Source organism: Cricetulus griseus (assembly GCF_003668045.3).
Source record: "Cricetulus griseus strain 17A/GY chromosome 1 unlocalized genomic scaffold, alternate assembly CriGri-PICRH-1.0 chr1_0, whole genome shotgun sequence".
Classification (NCBI taxonomy): domain Eukaryota; kingdom Metazoa; phylum Chordata; class Mammalia; order Rodentia; family Cricetidae; genus Cricetulus; species Cricetulus griseus.
In genome coordinates this window covers 49065961-49085439 of record NW_023276806.1, presented here as the reverse complement: position 1 = coordinate 49085439, position 19479 = coordinate 49065961, and the positions used below count along the sequence as shown (strand labels likewise).

The 19479-nt window shown below is 43.9% G+C and overlaps 1 long non-coding RNA gene across 1 annotated transcript; it reads left to right on the top strand.

The window, feature by feature from the left end:
- The first annotated feature begins 16532 nt into the window (after nucleotides 1-16532).
- On the top strand, nucleotides 16533-17759 carry LOC118239496. The gene is made up of 2 exons (XR_004771823.1): nucleotides 16533-16589; nucleotides 17330-17759. It is a non-coding gene; the product is annotated as an uncharacterized LOC118239496 (long non-coding RNA).
- Nucleotides 17760-19479: the final 1720 nt, after the last annotated feature.

Sequence of the window (19479 nt, the reverse complement as noted above, 5' to 3'; positions counted from 1 at the left end):
TACTCTTGCTGAGTATGAAATGATAGCTCACTGTGTTTTTTTTTTTTTAAAGATTTTGTTTATTATGTATACAGTCTTCTGTCTGAATGCCAGCAGAGGGCACCATATCTCATTCAAGGTGGTTGTGAGCCACCATGTGGTTGCTGGGGATTGAACTCAGGACCTCTGGAAGAGCAGTCAGTGCTCTTAACCTCTGAGCCATCTCTCCAGCCCCCTCACTGTGGTTTTGATTGCCATTCCTTCATACCTGTTAGCCATTTCCATGTCTTCTTTGGAGAAATGTCTACTTTGGTCCTTTGCAAAGATGGTTCAACAAATGCAAATCAATCAACTGGTCATGTCATGTTAACAGAATGAAAGATACAAATAATATGTCACCTTAATAGATATAGAAATAACATCTTGTAAAATTCAACCACTCTTGTTGGAAGCTGGTCAAAAGCATGATGAGTAGAGAACAATGCTTAGGGAACCATGAACTGGGTACAGGAAAAAAGGCAGAGGGCCTTTTACCTCAGATACATTTTGTTCCTGGGATTGCTCTTGGATGTGGCTTTTGTGCCTCCTGTGTTAAACATTTACATTGGATTTATAAGACCTGTTTATTCTTGTTGGATGTCATAACATAGCTATAGAATGTAATCTGATCACTGTACCCAGAATCTGGATATGGCCTTCTGCCTTGTTTTCATGTTTTCCCAGATATAATCTATAGTATATGCCAGGCAATTGTGTTTAAATTGTTTCTGGTCTGAGAAAGTTCTGGGAAAGGGCTGCTCTGTTGATATTCAGTGTGTACTTACTGGCATCTATTTACATGCTTTTCTGTTCATGTTTTTCTGAACTCAAACAACCTTCCTTGGATCATCACTTTCTTTGTTTCATTCATGCCTAAAAGTATACTAAAGCTAAAGTAGAGTCTACAACATTAGACTGTAGCACATCCCATTCTTTCAGGTTCTCAAATCCCAGGTCTCACAGATACATGCACACACAAAAAACCCTCAAAAACTAGATTCACAAGTTTTTGAATTTTTTTATATTCACAAGTCAACTAGATATGTCAATATAATAAAAGCCATGCCTACATCATAACTAACTGTAAACATTGGAACATTTTCCCTCAAAGACCATATGTGTGGGTATTTTGCCTACATGTGTGTCTATGCACACCATGTTCTTAGTGACCAACAAGGTCAAGAGAGGACACTAAATCCCCTGGAACTGGAGTCTCGGGCAGTTGTGAGCTGCCATGTGGGTGCTGGAGATTGAACCTGGGTTTTCTTGCAAGAACAGTCACTGCTCTTAACCACTGAGCCATCTCTCCAACCCCCTCCTCAAAGATCATAAACAAGGCAAACAATGATAGCTTTCATAGACTCTGTTCAACACAGCCCTAGAAGTTGTGGCAGAGCAATCAGGCAAGCAAAAGAAATAAAGGCACCCACATTGCAAAGGAAGAAGAAAATTTACCTTGATTTGCAAATTTCATAATCTTACACATAGAAAACCTTGGTGTGTTTCAGTGGTAGAGCACTCTCCTAGACTGTGCAAGGCCCTGAATTCAATCCCTAACACCAATAAAAATAAATAATAAGGGGCTGGAGGAATGTGCTCAGCAGTTAAGAGCACATACTGCTCTTGCAGATGACCCCCAAGTTTGGATCCCAGCACCTTCGTTGAATGGCTCACAAGTGCTTGCAACCCCAGCCCCAAAAGATCCAATGCCCTCTTCGGGCTTCCTGTACTCACATACACATACCCACAGACAGGTACACATAATTTTAAAATTAGACAAAATCTTTGGGCCAGTTAAAAGCATGCGCTGTCTTCCAGACGACCTGAGTTTGATTCCCAGAACCCATATCAAATGGCTCAAACTTATTTCTTCTTTCTTTGCAGTGTGGGTGCCTTTAAACTCCAGCCCCAGAGGGATCTGACACCTCTGACCTCAGTAGATACCGGCAGTCATGCATAGACACCCACACATAGACAAAGCACAGACATAAAAATAACTGTAGAACACCATTTGTGAAAGGACTAACATCCATCATCCCCTGCTCTACAGTCAAAAAAATTAAACCAGAACCTTCTACCATCACAAAGTCAACTCACACTGGACTTGGGCTTAGAATTTGAGACCTGATTCTATAGAAAGAACCCTTAGAAGAAAATACTTTCGGATATTGGCCTAGGCAAGACTTCTTGGAGTTGACATCAGAAGTACAGACAGCATAAGTAAAAATAGACAAGAGGGCCACACCAGGCTTCAACACTTCTCCAACGCACAGGAAGCAATGGGGGAGGGGCGAGATTTGTGAATTACACACCTAGTGAAGGGTTGATAGCTGAAGTAGACAAGGGACCCCACTACTCAGCAGGAAAACATGCTCTAAAGCCTTGAACTACACATTTAAAATATTATTGACTTAGTGGCCATCCTAAATAAAGCAAGTTATTAAATGTATCTAAACAGGCAGAAAATCATTCCCTATTCTGTGCACATACCTGGGTCTCTCTGTAATTACTGCAGTCAATGCAATTAACTGTCTAGTCTAATTATTTTCTTTAGAGTAACCAATCTTTTCTTGTTTTCTCTACATGTAAAATAATCCAGGGGAGAGGATTAATATTTTTGAGCTATTTTTAAATTTTATTTATTAGTTTACTTTGGAGACAATGTCTTAGTTATCTCAAGCTAGCCTCATGTAGGCTGGATGACCTTGAACTCCTGACCCTTCTGACTTCTCCTGAGTGCTGGGATCACAGTCATGGGCCCATACTTGATTTATACAGTAGTGGTAATCCAACCCAAGTCATGCTGGGCAAACACTCTACCAACAAAACTACATCTCCAACCCCTTTAAATTTATTTTAAACTAATACATAAGAAATTATACATATCAGCCAGGCACTCCAGAAGCAGAAGCAGGAAGATCTCTGTGAGCGCTAGGCCAACCTGGTCTGCAGAGCAAGTTACAGGACAGCCAGGGCTACACATAGAAACCCTGTCTCAAAAAAAAACAATGTGTGTGTGTGTGTGTGTGTGTGTGTGTGTGTGTGTGTGTGTGTGCATTATTTTTGTTTATAATGTATATAAGTTTATACATCATATGATGTTGAAATCATGTAAATGGGCTGGAGAGATGACTCAGTGGTTAAGAGCACTGGCTGCTCTTCCAGAGGATCTCCACATGGCAGGTCATACCTGTCTGTAACTCAGTTCCAAGGCTTCAGACTCCCTCACACATGCAGGCAAAACACCAATGAACATAAAATAATACAATAATAATAATAAATCATCTTAAACATATGTCTCACTTAAGTATTTCTTTTATAGTTAAAAATGCAGAATCCCCAGCTTTCTGAAGAACATGTGGCATTATAGTTAGCCGCCTGTACCATAACACACTAAGATTTCTTTCATAACTTGGTACTTTAGCTATCTTTCTACAAGTATGTGTCTCACATTACCTAAACCTTCTGATAAAGTTAAAACAAACACACATGAATAATCACCACTAAAATGCTTTTGGCTCTTTCTCCCAACTCTTAAAAACTATTTCATTTGCCTGGAATCAGAACCCCTGTCCGACCCTGAATGCCGATTGTCTTAGTTAGGGTTTTTTGTTTGTTTATTTGTTTTGTTTTGTTGCCGTGAAGAGACTCCATGACCACAGCAACTCTTATAAAGAAAACATCGAATTGGGGTGGCTCACTTACAGCTTCCGAGGTTCAGTCCATTATCATCATAGCCGGAAGTGGTGCTGGAGGATTAGCTGAGAGTCCTACACCTTGCAGGCAACAGGAAGTCAACTGACACACTGGGCAGTATCCTGAGCATAGGAAACCTCAAAGCCCTCCACCGCAGTCACCCACTTCCGCCAACAAAGCCACACCTCCTAATAGTGCCACTCCCTATGAGATGATGGGAGTCAATTACATTCCAACTATCACAGCCCACTCCCTGGTCCCCATAGGCTTGTAGCTATATCATAATGCAAAATGTATTTAGTCCAACTTCAAAATTCCCCATAGACTATCACAATATCAACAATGTTTAAAAGTCCAAAGTTCAAAGTTTCTTCTGTGATTCATGAAATCTTTTAACTGTAATACCCTATAAATTCAAAAATTTTTTAAAAATCACATAATTCCAACACATAATGGCACGGGATATATATTTCCACTCCAAAATGTAGGGAAGGGAGATTAGTGAGGAAATATAGGGTCAAAGCAAGACCAAAACCCAGCTGGACAAACTCCAAACTCTGTACCTCCATGTCTGATGTCAAAAAGCTCTTCAGATCTCCAGCTCCATTCAGGCTTGTTGCCTGTAACACACTTCTTTCTTTTGGACTGGTTCCACTATCTGTTAGCAGCTCTCCTGGGTAGGTATCCCACAACTCTGGCATCTCTAACATCTTGGGTTCTCCAAGACAATCCAGGGTTCACCTTCATAGATTCACACAATGGCCTCTCTACTGGGCCTCCATTCAGGGACACCCTGACACATGCCTGGCCTCAGTGACTTTATTCCATAACTCCTTTCTTCTGTCCTTAACTTGAAACCCAAAACCACATGGCAGAATCTGCCAAGTTCCACTGCTTGCTGGGACTGGAACATGACCCCCTTGTTCAGTTACATCTTCACCAGCTTTTGGTTTTCCTTCGCTGCCTACGCGTGGTTGTCCTTGAACTCGCTCCATAGACCAGGCTGGCCTCAAATTCAGAGATCTGCCAGCCTCTGCCTTCCCAGTGTTGGAATTGAAGTTGTGCCCCACCACACCCAGTTCTAAGCTTTTCTTTAGTTCCTTTTCACAAGTTAGAAACTTAGCTGCGTGGGAGCTTTCCCTGAGGTCACCACTCCCTTTATTATATTTCTTAATCATTGATCTCCTTGCACATAGAATTTAGCTCCATTCTACTTCCTGGTGTTCTTTTTCTCCTCAAAATTTTCATTTTGTAATTTACCCTGCTCAGCTTGCTCCTTTTCATTATAAATCTTCACTAGAGTTACCACTAAAAACCACACAACAGAGTCTATACTAGGCTGCATTGAGATTTCCTCTGCCAATGGATTACCCCAAAATTTAGCCTCAGGCCGACTCAAACAATGACAAAAGGCAGCCACTTTCTTCACCAAAATATCATAAGGACAATCTATAGGCAACATACTAAAATTCTTCTCTTCTGAAACCTCTTGAGTGAGCCCCCACAGTTCAAATAACTCTTAGCACCACTGTCTTCCAAGCTCTGACTAGTATGGCCCATTAAGCAGTGCCAAAGCATTCCATGCTTTCCTAACCCAAAGTATCAAAGTCTAAATTCCTCCAAACAAACACATAGTCAGGCCTATCACAGCAATACCGCAGTTCCTGGTGCCAACTTCTGTCTTAGGGCTTTTTATTGCTGTGAAGAGACACCATGACCACAGCAACTCTTATAAAGGAAACATTTAATTGGGGTGGCTCACTTACAGCTTCAAAGGTTCAGTCCATTATCATCATAGCAGGAAGTGGTGCTGGAGGAATAGCTGAGAGTCCTACACCTTGCAGGCAACAGGAAGTCTACTGACACACTAGGCAGTATCCTGAGCATAGGAAACCTCAAAGTGGTGCCCCCACAGTGCACCCTTCCTCCAACAAAGCCATACCCATGCCAACAAAGCCACACCTCCTAATAGTGCCACTCCCTATGAGATTATGGGGGCCAATTACATTCAAACTACTACAGTGGTAGTCCACCTTTGACTAAATCCCACACAGGCAAGTCACACACAGTCATTGAGCTGCTCTTCTAATTCTTCCCATCCGAAATTTTGCCCCTTCCAGCCTGACACCTGCTCCCTGCGTGTTTTTCCCCAGTGATACCAAATTCTGTGTCTACCTAACTGCAATGCAAGATGTAATCCTAAAAGACAGACTCCCAAATGTTGTATCCTACCTGTCAAAATTCCAAAAGATTAAAATTTATAATCTAAAAAATCACAACCTCAAAATATTAAAATCCTGAATGTGGAAATCCTGAAAGCTGAAAACCAAAACTCCCACTGAAAAAGAAAGAAAGAAAGAAAGAAAGAAAGAAAGAAAGAAAGAAAGAAAGAAAGAAAGAAAGGTTGCATAAGACCAGCAGAAAGCCAGATTGTATGAAGAGAATTAGCTTATTCTGTGATTTGTGGGCTGTTTGCATCACGACAGGTGGAAGAAATATCTAAGACTGTGGTGAAGTATTTTCAGGGCTTGCCTGGGTGTTGGCAGAGATTAGATGGGAGTTTGAATAGTGAGCCGGAGAAGAGCCACCTCAGTGTGGTACTGTTACCCTACCTGTTAGGGTCAAAGCCTGGGATCTGGCAGTCCCAACAGGTATGCTGAGCCATCTACTCCAATACACCAATTAAAGAGACAAGTGATATTGAAAAGCAGAGAAAGGAGATTTATTCAACATGACACATTGGAAAGAATACCGAGGTTGGGTAACACTTGAGTCGGCCTTTGGTGTACTGATGTAAGGGGTTGGTCCTGACCAGCACTCACAATTTCTTGGCTCTGGTCTGTCTCATCTGGAGGTCTGACCAGTGTCAGACTTTGTGAAAAACTGTGTGAAGGAACCTGAAGGCAGGTTCCTTCTCTGGCTGGCACTAGGACTTCAGCCTTTCCCTTCTTTCAGTGTGGGGTTCCTGGGAAATTTTTTAACATTTTTGAAGCCTTTGTTTCAATAGTGTGGCAGTACAATCAAGTGCCTCTCTTCAACACTTCCTCTGCCAGGACCAATGTAGCACCATCCAGGCTGCCCAGCTACAGAAAACAAACATAGAAAAGCTAACTAGTCTCTCAGAGTTGAGACCAAGCTTCCTGCTATTGCCTTGGACACCAGCATTGCAGTGCTCTGGCCTTTGGATGCCAGCATCTGTGCCAGCAACCCCAAACTCGGCCTTCACCCTACTTGTCAGCACTAGCTTTTACAATTTGCTATGCCTCATATCTCAAGTTTGCATCATTCCAAATCCTGGAAGTATAGATTATGCAAAGACCTTCATTGTTCTAATTCACTGCAAGGTTTTCCTTTTCTGTAAATTTTACTCTTTGAAAGTTCAGTATCATCACATTGACTCACTGGCTTTGTATGTGAGCACTGCCCGTTCATGTAAAAATGTTGAAACTTCCTTGGTAAGTGAAGACATGGTTTTTGTTCATCTGCATTTATGGAAGACAAAGTTCTTAAGGGTCCCACCTCTTTGACCAAGTGCTTATGCTATGGTGACTTGCTGAGACTTTTGTTTTGTTCTGGATTTACAGTATTGGGGATGAATGCAGAGGCTCACACGAAGAGATGTACCACTGAGCTATACTTCCCCATCCCATCTCTCTCTCTCTCTCTCTCTCTCTCTCTCTCTCTCTCTCTCTCTCTCTCTCCTGGTTTATTTTAACACAGGGTCTCTCTATGTAGCTCTGGCTGAACTGGAAGTCACTATGTAGACCAGTATTACGAGAGTGAAGTTAATTCGTAGTCCATAAGGTTAAGATATCTTTATTCAGATAAACACCAGCCAAACGCAAGCCAGAGCATGCCAGAGGCAGCAAGGCAGCCAGAGAGAAGGGGCCCCCACGTGTCTGCAGCCCCTTAAGAACCTAACACGCATCATCCTGACCTCACCTTGACCACGCTCTGACAGGCGTGGTCAGGCACACCTGTAGCCAGCCCTTAGGAGGCGTGGTTACGGTGTCTCCCTACAATTCCCCTTTTAATCTAAAAGAGGATTAAAACTTAATAGTGTAAAATATCCAAAATTAACAATCATAAAGGTGAAATACAAGAAGATACAATAATCTGCTATTGCACATCCTAACTATGTCTATTTCAGCTAAACCCTAAAGTCATCTGAAAGGTGATGTCCAAGCCTGAACAGCTCCTTCCAATCCCAACCATAAACAATAGTAAGTTATCCCTAACTAGGTTTACACTGCCCTAATAGACAATAATGGGGGACGGGGATGTAGTATCCTCCAAGTTACTTCCTGCTGAAATGAGATGATGATTGTCTCGTGGGGTCATGTGGGAAGAAAATGTTAGTATGGTGAAAGTCTCTAATAGATTATATCCACCTGTCTAATGAGTCTCCCCAAAGTAGCCTGTGTTTACAGCTTTGATAGATGGCATTCTTGGATTATATCCAGTCCATGTTAGATGGGATTTGCTAGATTGAAGTCCTCAACTTGATTGAAGTCAGTACCCGAAGCTCTGCTCTGAGTGTGAGTTGAAACAGATTAAGTTGGATCCGGTGCAGTCTAGGAGGTATGGCCCAATTTCCTTCCAGAGCGTCCAACGATTGCTGTCAGGCAGGTCTTTATTGGCTGTGTGGGACTCAAACATAATTGTTAGCAGAGAAATGTTTGCTTGTATATGTACGCATGCTGGAAAAGGCAATTGTAGACAAATAATGATTATGAGACGGTGTACACCTTGAAGGAAGGAGCCAAGAAAGACAAAGACAGTTCCCAAATTCTTCTCTCGTCCTGTATTACATCAATTGGCTTCTTGATATAATACAGAAACTCAAAAGTTTAAACAACGTGCTTGGATTTTAGAGGAGGAAAGCCAAATCCAACTCTAAATCCAGCATTGATTTACTTGTATAGGGACTAGAAAAATAAAGAGAAATAGAGTTATTTGAGAGAAAGCTATAAAGTTTACCGTATGGCACGTTCCTTTTGTCTGATGGTTATAGCTACCTTCTCTTCTTACGTATCTACCCAGTTCTTGGAATTCTGGAGATGAGTTTTCCTGTGAAGATAGAAGCAAAACACTTCCCTTTCCTTTGGGAGGTTTCTATTTAGTTTATGAGATATACCTCAGTAAATACCTGTCACTTGTCCTTGTCCAGAGGTTTGTCTTTTTCAACTCTAATCTTGATCAACTTTGATGGTATCCACAGTTTTTCTTCTGTAGAAACCAATGCAAAACCCCTACCCCAACGTAACACATGTCCAGGCTTCCATACTGAGGTTAGTACATCTTTGAAGTATACTGGTTGATTCAGTTCAGCAGTTTTTTCTGTAGTCCAGTGTCTTTCTGCAGCTGTTTGTCCTTTTTCATTGGTATTAAGAAAGTTTCGTGTCAATAAAGCATTATGCAACCTATATTTGGGGGTTTTTGTTCCCCCAGTCTGTTTATGGAGCATCTCCTTTAGTGTTCTATTAGATCTCTCAACCACTGCCTGTCCTATAGGATTGTGTGGTATACCGGTCACATGCTTTATGTTACAATTTTTGAAAAACTGTTCCAATTTGCTGGAGACATTTTCTGGAGCATTGGCGAGTTTTTATTTGTGCAGGTATACCCATAATGGCCATTACCTCTAATATGTGTGATAACAGAATCAACCTTTTCAGAGCTAACAGCAGTGGCTCATTGAAACTCTGAAAATGTGTCTATAGTATGGTGTACATATTTTAAATTTCCAAATTCTGGAAAGTGAACACATCCATTTGCCAAATTTCATTTCTATGTATACCCTTGGGATTACTGCCTGCTGATAATGGAACTTGATTATAGAATGAACAGTTTTAGAACATTTATAGAAATGATAGTTTTTTGCTGTCTCCGTGACTTGTTGCCATATGATGGAAAAATCCTTTCTTAAACCTTTGCTATTTATATGGTGTTTTTAATGAAATTCTGAGACTTCTAGCACACGGATTATAAAGGGTTTCCTTGTATGTCTCTGGTTGATCTCCATTCATTGGTCCAGTGTCTGCCCTTACCACACCTCCTACATAATCCTGAAGGCGGTGGCCTTTTATATTGTTAGAATTCCCATGTCTACAATTTCTCTTAATATGTCCCATTCTGCCACAGCTGAAACATCTAGGTTCCTGACACTGTTGTGGTCTTCTGGAGTGGGCTCTTCCTACACGAGGTCCTGGTTCATAGTAGTGATGAACCCTGGCCTCTTGGTACCTATATCGATCCCTGTAAGGTGTTTCTCCTTCCCAAGCCCTTCCGTCATCATCTCTGGACTCTTAATCTCCTGCTGCCTTTTGAAACCTCTTGGGATAGCTTCTCCTGACCAGATTCCAGCATCTTGCACATTATAGTCAACGTGGGCTGTATGCAAAACCCATTCTTCTAGTGGAGCTGATCTGATCTTTAAAGCCAAAAGTATTCTTTTGCATATTGGGTTTGCTTTGTCATAAGCTATTGTATACACAATCAAATATCTTACTGCCGGATCTGTTACTTGTAATTCTACTGCCCTGGTCAACCAGTCTAAGAAGTCCCGGAATAGTTCCGTTGGTCCCTGTTCTATTTTGGTATAAGCTTCCAGTCGTTCCCCTGGCTCACGAATCTTATCCCAGGCGTTTAGTGCTGCTTTCCTGCATAGGGACAGTATACAGTCATCATATTCAGCCTGAACCTGTGGGTCAGCATAAATACCCTCACCCAGAATCTTCTCCAGAGGAGCTTCATAACCGTCCTTAATGGCTTGACGTTCAAGAAGCTTCCCTTCCTCCCTTATTAATGACTTCCACTGGATTTGACAGGAATTCTCAAGTACAACTGAAACCAGTGTTACCCAATCTGTGGGTGTCACCCTGTTAAAGGTTGCCCATGAGTGTAATAGCTGTTTTACATATGGGCTATGGAGACCATATGAGACAACTGATTCTTCAATATACTTAAGATCCTTCAGCTGTATAGGTTGCCGTACATAAGCCACCTGTCCCTGGGAGTGCTTTTTAGTTGGTGGCTTTTCTACCATTGTTGGTGGGTTGGCCAATTTGGTGTACACGTAACGACCTTAGAATGATCAAGATACCTGGGTGGAGTAGGTGCCTTGGATTGGAGTGATTCTGTCTCCGAATCCTCCCAATGATCCTTGAGTCTAGTAATGATATCCTCACGAAAAGTTTCAATCTCCTTAATCATAAAAGATTGTAGGCATGATAGCAAATCCATGAATTGCTGTGACTGCTCTTCTATACAGCTTTCTAGGTGTTTAATACTTTCGTCTCTAGCTAGCATCTGGGTGGCATGGAAACCACCGTCCAGGAATTGAAGTTTAGCCTTGAGGTCATGATTTGCCTCAGCAATCGACTTGATGGACCTTTCTAATTCTGTAATTCATCTTGCAAGCTTTGAAACTTAGATTCAACTCTATCACCTACCCCCTTGCATTTTTTTAGCCATTAATGGCATTATCCAATTGTTTAAACCTATCCTGGGTATCTTGCATCTTAGTAACTAGAGTGTAGGACAGAGAGGCTATCTGAGTTTTCAGTTGGCTACATATATTCTTTAGTTCATCACAGTCCTCTGACCACCTAGCCTCTAATGCCTCTAAAATGGAGCATCTCTCTGCGTTTATCTTATCATTTCAACTTGGGTAGTAGACAGCTCTGCCCATATAGTATAAAACATAGAGCAAAGCCTATCATCTAGCTTCTGTTCTACATGCTGCATAAACATATCATGGGTCTGTCTGGTCTCCAAAACCTCATTACGTAAAGCTTGTATGTCCTGTAAGCAGGTGGTGAAATTAACTTCATCCCTCTTCCTGAAGCCTCTGGCTAGCATTAGCACGCTAACAGCTAGTAAGGCATACAGGCCAATTACTGGCAGATCAGCACCTTCCTCGAACATTGAATTTACATAAGAAGCGAAAATGCTACTAATTGAGGCAAATGATAAATATTCGACCATATTTACCAGTCAGCTTCTACTCCAGATCCGGTAAGATTTTTTCAGCTAGATGAATCAGGCTGCTTCTAATAAAGATGCAGTAACCACTTTTGACCAGCAGGTGGCGCAGGTGTTCAGTTGCGGTTTCTTGAGTTGGACCTGAAATTTCCTGAAAAACCCTTACCAAGCGTGTTAAGAACGCATTGGGGGGCCGAGCGTTGGTGGCGCGCGCCTTTAATCCCAACACTAGGGAGGCAGAGGCAGGTGGATCTCCGTGAGTTCGAGGCCAGCCTGGTCTCCAGAGCGAGTTCCAGGACAGGATAGGCTCCAAATCTACAGAGAAACCCTGTCTCGAAAAACCAAACAAACAAACAAAAAAAAACAAAACAAAAAAAACAAAACAAAAAAAACAAAACAAAAAAAAAAAAACAAATTGGGGGTGTGTTTACTAGGTATGGGAAAAACCTTTGAACAGCACCTGGTGGAGACCAAGCACAGCAGTGAGCGGGCGCCGCTGGCAGCGCAGCTATATATAGCGCAGCTTTGGGACCTGGAGCTGGGAATGTTAGCGCGGGAGGGGGACGGAGGGGGACACAGCGGTGTTCAGGTCTCGGCGGGAGGATGCGCGGTTTTTCTGCCAGTGGCTGCAGGCCACAGAAACTGCAGCGGCCCGCACAGAAAGGAAAACTTTCTAGGTTTGGTTATGCAGGACAAAATTGCTTGCAGCTCAGGGCCGCGGGCGCGCACTCGTGGCTAGCATTAAATGAGAGCGGCGGCTGGAAGCGGCGGTGGTATTCCTTGCTGTTTGCTGTACCCCCGGTGTGTGCGCGGACTGCAGCCGTAGCATGCACGGAGAATAGCTCCAGGCACAGTGCTGCCACGGCCAGACTCTGTGCTCGGAGGGCCTCGGTAGGCTACCGGCTGCGTTTCCCCCCCCCCCCTCTGGCGCGCACTTCTCAGCTTAAACCCAGTTTACTTACTTTACTCTGGGTTAATGCGCATGCGCGGATGGCGATACCGAGGTCTATAGCACCCCCTGCTGTTCAAATGTGCAACTACAAAGCAGTGGCCCTAATGCTCCTAATTTAGCCCATTATTTGGAAGAAACACCACTCAGCCACACAGCTACCAAAAGGGGGAAGATATTTTTCTTTAACCAAAGATGCCATCAGTTCCATGAGCTATCAGACCTATATCTTCCCAGAGAGCCCACTTTATTTCCTTATTCCCACAAAGATGGCATGGGGTAAAGAACAGCCCTGGGTTTGTAGGTAACACAAAGCCCCAGCAAGGTGCATGGGAACAGAATTGCCAGAGGGGAGAGAAACACCAGGATTCCCTGCATCGGGGTCCCTGGAGATTCTTGGTGTGAATACGCAAAGTATGGTCACATCAATAGCACCTCCAGCTCCACAAATACTGAGAGCTTCTGTTTGTTACAGGACTGAGGTGGTAGGGGAGCAGGGATGGCTGGACCATCAGGAGATATAGGCTCATATGGGAGACGATCTGCAGCTTCTATACCCAATCAGGTGGCAACCTCAGGCACAAGAGCCAATGGTGGGGCAGGGCGGGGGAGGAGGGGAGTGATACGGTCAAAATATATTGCATATATATTGCAGTTTCATATATATGAACCCATCAAAGAATAAATTTTTAAAAATTAAGAACCAGAAGTATCAATGATAACTCAGCTGTACCAGGTGCAGGCCACCACACAAATAAAACAGGTTATTGTCTCATAAAAACCCCTTGGCCATTGGCATGGGAAGGCCATGCTGCCTGGCAGAAGGCTGTGCCAGTCCACAGAAGGAGGCCTTCCAAATGCAAAAAGGCACTGTACTGCAGAGTAGCGAATCTCTAACCAGGCACACTGATACAGAAGAAATGCAGAGCAACTCACACTTTTCAAAACCATGGCTGGCTTCAATTCCTTGCTCCCCAAACCACTCCTGGTTGACATTTTTACAAACACTATGGTTGGTATTTTGAGTCTTTATGCCAGGTGGCTCAATGGTTCACTTAGCAACTCCAGGATTGGTCCTCTCTAGACGCCTAGCTGAGGATCTGTCCTGTGAGGCCTTGTCCCCCAAGAGCCTCCTGAACACGTGAAACGGATCTCCTCATCCACTGGGGCCTCTGCTAATACAGCCACACAACCTTGGCCCTCCAGGGATTAGAAAAGCATATCATGAGCCAGGCAGTGTTGGTTCACACCTTTAATTCCAGCACTCAGGAGGCAGAGGTTGGTGGATTCCTGTGAGTTCAAGGCCAGCCTGGTCTACAGAGTGGGTTCCAGGACAGCTAGGACTTTTTTCTTTTTTTAATGTGAGTTCCAGGGATTGAACTCTGGTCCTTGTGCTTAGAAGGCAATTACTGTACCTCCTGAGCCACAAAACCCCAGACGCTGGAGACCTAGTTACTAAAAAATTATTCTAGTGGCATCAACAAAAGAAGGAAGTATAAAATTTATGAGTAGAAGCACCATAAAAAAAAAAAGTTACCCTAGGTGACCCCTGGCAGAGTGAGTAACGCAGAAGAAAATGCAGCTTGCCAGGCAGGACAGGCTAGTTGGAATCTGGTGACAGACCAGGGGGCTGTGGGTTTTTATGCTTTGTTACTACCGTAACCATCTCACCTGTGTGTCACTGCATCTCAATGTGAAATTCAGATGCTCCAAGAAAACTTCACCTGCAAGATTCTAGAGGTTTCTAGAATGCCAGAGGTGGTATACCACAGTGACTCACCCTAGAATCTGGAGTCAAATAGACAAGAATTTGGAGCCTGGCTCTACATCACCACACAGAACAACCAGAAAATCCCTTAATCTGTAGATTAGAGCGTCCATCTGTGAGAGGTAGATAATAAAGGAAGTACTGTCCAGTGGGCTGTGCAAATTTGAAAGGGAAAGTAATTCAGGGACAGGAACAAGATAAATAGAATGCTGGTTAGCTGGTGGGGGCTGGGAGCTCAGGAGCTTGAGAGGAGGGCTGCTGCGGGTCTGGACATTCTAAGATCCATGCTCATGGGGGGGTCCCCCTAGGGGGTGCTAATGGCCAAGGCCGGGTGTGTAGTAGGAACAGAGAAGGTCCTGGGAGTTAAAATAGACACTGGCGTGCTTCCCTTTCAAAGTGTGCCCAGACCCATCCTCATCCCCATCCACCCCCACCCTGGACTGCACCATCTCCGCTCCTCATTCGGGCCTTTTTACAGGGCCTGACCAAAATCTACAGGATGTCCCAAAGAGCTCAAAGGGTAAACACTGGGCCGGGAGTCTGATGATGAGCCTCACCTGGCTCACTTCCTAACCCCGAGATGGGCAAGGTATGTGGCCGCTCAGCTGTCTATGCCATTATCCCCTCTGCACAGCTACAAAAGGCTTTGAGGATATTGGTAGGAATAATCACACTCCTGTTAACCCACACACTCTAGGAAAAACTAAACTTGGAAAGTCATGGTTATGTTCTCCAAAAGGTAATTTACCAAACTTCTCTAGATCTCAGAATTTCTGATACAAGCCCTGAATTGTCCAAGTCACCTATTCAAACTTACCTCAAAATATGCAGAATTTGATCCCTACAACAGACCCCCACAATAGAGCCTGTGCTGTGGTTTGGATGTGGGTATCACTCAGAGGCCCATGTGTTGAAGGCTTGCTCCCTACCCTGTGGCACCAGTGGGTAGGAAACTGAGACTTTTAAGGGTAGGGCCTCCCTGGAGGAAGTAAGGTAACTGGAGGCGTGCTGTTGAAGAGGATGTTGGGACCCTTTCCCTGTGAGATGCTTCCTGGCCTCCATGAGGTAAAGGGACCTCCTCAGTCACTACTGAGTATTATGTTGTCACTAGTCCATAGCAAAAGGAGCAAGTAGCCAGGGATACAGGCCTCTGAATGAGAGCCAAAACCAACTTCTGCTTTTAAGTTATCCCAGGTATTCTGCCCCAGTGACAGAGTTAACACACCCTGATAGGACATTTCATAGACAAGAGGATGAGAGCTCAGAGTCCATATAATTTCCCCAAGAACTCATGTTAATAAGTGACAGTCTACCTTGAGACTGAGTTTTAAGCCAAAACTCGTACCTCCATGGCGCCCAGTGTACATTAGCAGCAAAGAGTGGGGCTTGTCACCATCTCTCAACATGTGCAGTCTCAGTCTTTTGTCACATTGTGCCAGCCAGTCATGACACCATGGATAGTTATGCCACCCTGTCTTAACATTTGGTCCTTTTTTTTAAAGATTTTATTTATTATGCATACAGTATTCTGCTTCCATGTATATCTGCACACCAGAAGAGTGCACCAGATCTCATAACGGATGGTTGTGAGCCACCATGTGGTTGCTGGGAATTGAATTCAGGACCTCTGGAAGAGCAGGCAGTGCTCTTAACCTCTGAGCCATCTCTCCAGCCCCCTATTTGGTCTTTTTAAGCACACACACACACACACACACACACACACACACACACACACACACACACACACACACACATTCTTGTGTTAAAGGCCAGAAGACAACACAGGCATAATCCTCAGGGTCATTGTCCACCTCACTTGAGACTAGCTGGCCAGTGAGCCCCAAGAAACCTCCTGCCTCCACCTCCCCAGCACTGGGATTCCAAGCCCAGCACTTTTGTTTTTTTGTTTGTTTGGTTGGTTGGTTTTGGTTTTTTGAGACAGGATTTTTCTGTGTAGTCCTGGATGTCCTGGAACTCACTCCATAAGACCAGGCTGGCGTCCCAAGTTCTGGGATTAAAGACAGGTGCTACCACCTACCAGCTAATCTTTTTTTTTTAATTGTATTTGTTATTTTTATTTATTATAGGTATGGGTGTTCTGCCTGCATGGATGTCTGTGTATCATATGCCCACAAAGGTCAGAAGCTGGACCTCCTAGAACTGGAGTCACAGGTGACTGTGAGCTGCCATGTTAGTGCTGGAGACTGTCTAGAAGAGCTGCCATTGGGCTCAACCTCTGAGCCATCTCTCCAGCCCCTAACTACAGATCTTAAACTGCCCCTCTTCTGATGCCCTTCTCCGCTCCCACAGTGACCAGCCACATCCAGATCACTCATCAGACTTCTCAGACTGCTGCACACAACCAGACACATACCTTAAGGGCCACAGCAGAGTGGCAGACAGTCAGCTCTACACTTTCCAGTTGAGTCATCTGACAATTACTCAATCTCACTGAACCTCCAGTTTCTCTATGAGCTGGAGAATGCCAGATCTGATGGTGAACACCTGAAATCCCAGTACTTATGAGGCTGAGTGAGGCAGGATGACTGCTGCTAATCAAAGCCAGCCCAGGCTATGCAGTATGCTACAGCCTGGGATATAGAGAGAACCTCTGTATCAAAAAGGAAAGAGTGGAACTGTGATGGTGGTTGACATGCAGAGCAGCACTTAGTACATTACACACCGAGAAAGGGCTTAGACCTCTGTGTGCAGAGGTTTTATCCCACTAGAAACACACACTAGTCCCTTCATTTCCTTTCTTAGGGCCCCAGGCTGGGGTAGGCTGGTGTTCACCCCTCCACCAACCACATGTCTCAGGGCTCACTCTTCCAGCAAATAGGCTCATAACCTGGCCAGGTCCTCATGAGCAAAGTAGAGATGGACACTTTAACCATTCTTGTGGCTTTTTGCAGATAGGCACCAAGGCTGCTGCAGAGTCTGTTGTTCTACCCAGCCTGTTCCGCCAGGCAGAAGTACTGACCTGAAGACTGGACCTGAGCAGATTTTCTCTGGAAGAGGACTAAGGGAGGGGCTCTCCTGAGGCCTGGGCAGACCAGGTATCTGATTCTGAGGATCCTTTCCTCAAGATTAACAAACATTCAAATGCAGCCGCATCCCTCATTCAATGAAACTCTTCTTTGGTTTACACTAAAGGGGCCTCTGTTGACTTGCTTTTGACTATGAGTAACTCATTTAATCTAGAACTGGCTATGACTATAATCATGCTGTGGACTCTGGAGTGTTTGCCAAAAATCCAGTTTATAAATTGTTTTCAAATATAATGACATCTGTATGGGTACTAAAATTAACAAATATTGAAGTTGACATGTTATTATCTTTAAACGTTTGTTAGTTTCAATTTCTTTTCCCCCCCTCATTTTACAGCCTTCAAAGTTTTAGCTCCAAAGCTTTCCTTGAGCCTTTGAAAGTCCACTCTACAGGTTTGCATCCACAGAGCGAGCTCCTTCCTGGGCCACCCAACTCTAGGCACTGCAGACGGCCTTATGGCTTCTCCCCACAATGAACACCTACCCCCGGTCATTGACCAGGCAATATCAAGTTGAGCGACTTTACTCCCATTTAGAAAACAAAGTGGATCATTGACTAAGTGTGAGTTAATGTTTAGAATTCGATTGGACTGAGTAAATTCACCATGAAGCAATAGGATTTGGATGAGTACAAGGAATGTCCCCACCCGCTCCTCTCCAGTTCCCCAGGAGGGGGCGCCCAGAGAGCAGCCCAGGTTACTGGTCTCTTGACTAGGTTTTGATTGCAGTGCTTAGGTATAGACTTCACTCTGGGCCAGCCCAAGGGTCACAAGGAGGAAGTTTCTTCTCCTGTTTGCATGGACTGTTTGGGGGTATTTTAAAGCACCGATTTTAAAAGCCAGCACTAACCATTCCCCTACTCTGCAATCAAGAGGCAGTTCCTGTCCCTGCCAGGACTACATAATGAGTTCAAGGACAGCCTTTGCAGGGTGGTAAGGTGCTGCCTCCCTCAGGAAGGGTCCACACTCATCTCCCAAGTAGATCACAGGGAGGGGCTTTATGAGAGGTCTGGCAAGGCAGAGCAAGCAAGCAAGGAAAGGCCTTGGCTTCATCCTATCAAGTGAAATAGACATCTTAATGTAACACAAAAATAAAAAAAAACCTAGAGACAGATGTCAGGGTTCAAGCTGATGGTCAGATAAGCAAAGCAGCCAGCCACTAGCTCTTACCTCTACCTCAGACTGAAAGGGCGATCCTGTCTCCACAAATCCTCAGAGTGCAATGCTCTCTCCATGAATCCTCAGAGACAATAGCTCTCCCTATCTGGAAATTAAATCTCCACTTGAGATCCTTTGCTTCTTCCTTTTATACCTCCCTAGTGCTGGGATTAAAGGCCTGTGTTCCCAAGTGCTGAGATCAAAGGTATGAGCTCTGTTACTCTTCACTTTTATGTAGGCCAGGGTGGCCTTGAACTCAGATCTATCTGCCTGTCTACTGAGTCCTGGGATTAAAGGTATGTATCACCACTGCCTGGCTCTATGGCTTGTGGCTAGTTTTGCATTCTGAACCCTCAGGCAAACTTTAATAAATCATAAATAGTATATCACCACCATTACCCTTTTTTGTCTAACACAAAAAAGTCTACAACTAACATAAGAAAAACTATATAATAAGTACAATAACTATATACAATATATACAGGCAATAAGTACATCAACAATGTCTAGTCCATTTGTATTTGACAAATTCAGAGAGAATACTCCATTATCTATCCTATCTTGGTGAGTCCAAAGTCTTGAACCTAATTTACTTTCTATTCTAATTCGAATCTTAACCTGGTAATTCTCTCTTATGGGCATGTAGGTTAGGGTAAGCCTTGTGCAAACCAAAGCTAAAGCTTGCCAAAATCTTACCTAATGCTTTCAATCCAATGATGGGAAGAACCCAGCATGAGGAAAGCACTGTGAATAAGAATCCATAGGCGGGCTGGAGAGAGGGCTCAGAAGTTAAGAGCACTGACTGACTGCTCTTCCAGAGGTCCTGAGTTCAATTCTCAGCAACCACATGGTGGCTCA